Source organism: Priapulus caudatus, unplaced genomic scaffold (assembly GCF_000485595.1).
Source record: "Priapulus caudatus unplaced genomic scaffold, Priapulus_caudatus-5.0.1 Scaffold1450, whole genome shotgun sequence".
In the NCBI taxonomy this organism is placed as follows: Eukaryota; Metazoa; Priapulida; class Priapulimorpha; order Priapulimorphida; family Priapulidae; genus Priapulus; species Priapulus caudatus.
In genome coordinates this window covers 38,691-42,166 of record NW_014578511.1, presented here as the reverse complement: position 1 = coordinate 42,166, position 3,476 = coordinate 38,691, and positions in this window count along the sequence as shown.

The window sequence follows — 3,476 nt, the reverse complement described above, 5'->3', positions numbered from 1 at the left end:
TATGCTGAAATCATACTTATCCCGAACTGAAAGCCACCTTGCCAACATACCCTCTGGCTCTTTGAAATTTACCAGCCAAGTTAAGGACGAACAGTCAGTTCGTACTCTAAAATGCCGACCCCAGAGATAATGGCGATACTGTTTCACAAACGTGACTACCGCTAACAGTTCTTTCTTAGTAGTGCAATACCGACGCTGAGACTTATTGAGAGACTTGCTCGCATAAGCAATGACACGTTGTGTGCCATCCTGGACCTGGGACAAAACAGTGTCTACCCCAAAATTACTTGCATCTGTATCTAAGATGAATTCATTCTCCTCAGTTGGATATACCAAAACTGGGGCCATTGTGCACAACCTCTTTAGTTCTTGGAATGCTTCCTCGCAGGAATTATCTCAACTAAATACTACTCCTTTCCGAGTAAGTGCCGACAGTGGAGCAACGACCGTGGCAAATCCCGGTATGAATCATCTATAATACGTCTATAACTTCTGTCAATGTCTATGGAGTAGACCACTCCTTAACGACTCGAATCTTCTCTGGATCACAACAAACCCCATCGGCTGATACGATATGACCAAGAAACTGGGCACTGGACTGGAACAACATACACTCAGTTGGTTTCAATTTCAGGTTAGCCGTACGGAACCTGTCCAATACCATTCTCATGTTATCCAGCGTCTGCCGAAAAGTCTCTCCAAATACAACAATGTCGTCCAGATAGACTAAACATTGCTGCCACTGGAGACCTCTCAAAATCAACTCCATCAGCCTTTCAAAGGTAGCAGGAGCATTGCAGAGCTCAAATGGCATAAGATTAAAGTGTAACAACCCCTGCTTGTTGGCAAACGCAGTCTCAGCCTTGGATTTTTCATCCAGTTCAACCTGCCAATATCCAGATGCCAAGTCCAAAGTACAGAATCATTGGGCACCGGATAAAGCGTCAAACATCTCATCTATCCTTGGCAACGGGTACGCATCTTTCTGCGTTACCTCGGTCAGTCTCCTATAGTCCACACAAAACCTAATACTCCCATCCTTCTTAGTCACCAGTACAACAGGTGATGCCCAAGGACTGGAGCTTGGTTCAACGACACCTGCCCGCTGCATTCTCTCGATTTCCTACTCTGCAGCCGCTTTCCGGTGCATGGGGAACCTACGAGGAGGTTGTTTCCTGGGTGCCTCATGACCGGTGTCAATATGGTGCTTTATCAGCCCAGTACGGCCAAGCTCACCATCCGGGCCCACAAATACATCCTGGTATTCATGTAGGAGTCCGGCCAAACGAGATCTCTGTGGGTACCCAAGCCCTATATCAGCACCATCCACCAACATACGTAGGTGGTCAGGTAACTTGTTGGGTTCCCTCTTATTCACATTTTCCTTTCCACTAGCCCTACTAGAGGGTACTGAACATCCCATTACTTGCTGTACTGGTTTCAACTGGGCTACTAACTGCCCCTTCTCCAACACAGTAGTGCTATTTCCCACATTTAGGAACTGGAGCGGGAGGCTGGAACCGGCTCTCTGCACGACTACCCGCGCAAGCTGCAGACCACTGGTGTCTACACTCGCCTGGAACGTAGCAGTCGGCTCCAGCACTAGTGGTTCCTCAGCTATAATATCCTCAGAGACATCCTTTCACTAGCTGCACCCGCCCAGGTTCCAAAATAGTGGTCTCTGCTACATACACAGGATAGGGATCACTGTCATTTTTATAGCACTGAATCTTTTGTCAAACTCAGCTTCCCCCTCTGGGACAAGTGGCAAGCCACTAGCTATCTGCAAGGGCACATCTGAGCTGCGCAGTTTAGGTATTTCCCGGCTGGGAATTCCATTATACACTTCAGTATCCAATAGGGCCACACCGGACCCACTGTCGACCAGCATGTTGACAGGTTGGCTATTAATAATAGCATCAACATGCCAGCTTGACCCCACTTTAACAGGAGCTATGACTACAGTGGTCCGATTTCCAGCCAATTTCCCTCCAGTAGGTGGGCCCAGCTTAGCTGGAGTCACCAGTCTTTGGGCTTCCATACTCTGGACCAGACCATTGCCCTTATGCCTGGTCTCTAACAGTTTAAAGACCCATTTTGGGATTCAGTCTTTCGTTCCCCTGTCTGTTTTGGTTTTGTGTCTCCCTCTTTATTTTGAGGACAATCTCTTCTTATGTGGCCAATCTGATGGCACTGAAGCATCTGCGTTCGCAAGCCAATTGGGCTTCTCTTTTCCCCTCCCTGGAAATTCACAACGGCTTCCCGCCCCATGAACCCAATTTAAAACACCCTGGTAAGTAGGTACAGTTGGTGTAACATGTCTCTGTACTTCTATTTATTTCTCAAGTTCCTCCCACAGCTTACTCAATGCATCCGCATCCACCTCAGCTTTCTTCCTATCCTGGTGAACATAATTCACCTTAGCTTGCTGGTGGCTTCCGAGTACCTGTGATGAGGACCTGTTACAACAGCTTCATATCTGAAGTTATTGTAAATCGCTCATCCAAGGTCTGTGGTTCCTTCAGCGCCACATGGCTGGCGGCAAGGAGGAATCACATAAACCCTCTATCAACTTGTCCACCAACATTTCTCCCTGCATTCCTAGAACCAGGGTATGCCTGCTCATAAAAGACGCCTAATGGCAGCGCATACCCCTCAGGAGTTTCCTTGGCCTGCTTCACCCTACGCCTCAATCAGTCTCTGGGTGCGAATTCTGTCAAGAAGATCAAATCTCCGCTTTAAGGCAGCAACCACCTGACAAAAATCTCCCCTTTCCAAAGGTAGCAGTTCCGTCATTGTGCTCCAGGCTTCACCATCCAGGCTTAAGCCAGGTGAAGGCCCCAGTCATGCACGGGCCAATGTTGTACTGGCCAACCAATTCAATTTTAGCCAGGAACTGCTTAAATTCAGTGGCTCTCACTACTGAAAGATGGCGGCTTTTTCTCCCTCCTTGCTGGGGCATATACATCGGCGTCCCAAAGGCTAGACTTGAGGGAAGGAGAAACAGTCACTCCATCGCATGGTCACCTCCAGAGAATACAGAAGACGCGGCTTCCATTGCCCCCTCCGGGTTGGAGAGAGCATCTCCCTCTCAGGTATACCTGGAGATGCATCTCTCCAGGCTCCAGCACCGTAGGGGTGGGGACCACCTGTATTCCTCCTTAGTATATGTGGACCAGCTGGAGCGTCAGACCTCCTGCCTAAAACTGGAGGGAAGAACTGGTCTCCTTCCCACCTAGGCGCGCCAGCATCCCAGGGGCTATGAAATTCTCCACGCTCCGTGGACATAATATCCATACCTTCCTGTGCACGCCCTCTCTTTTCCGCCTTTGTCCCCGTACTGTCTCTCAGGTCTAATTTAGGTGGACCTTCAAAACCATCTTATCCACTAACGGGAAAATGACTCCCGTCACTCCATGCCACCATGGTCTCTGGAGCAACCAGCAAAGGCCTATCTGCTTGGTGTTCTCAAATCT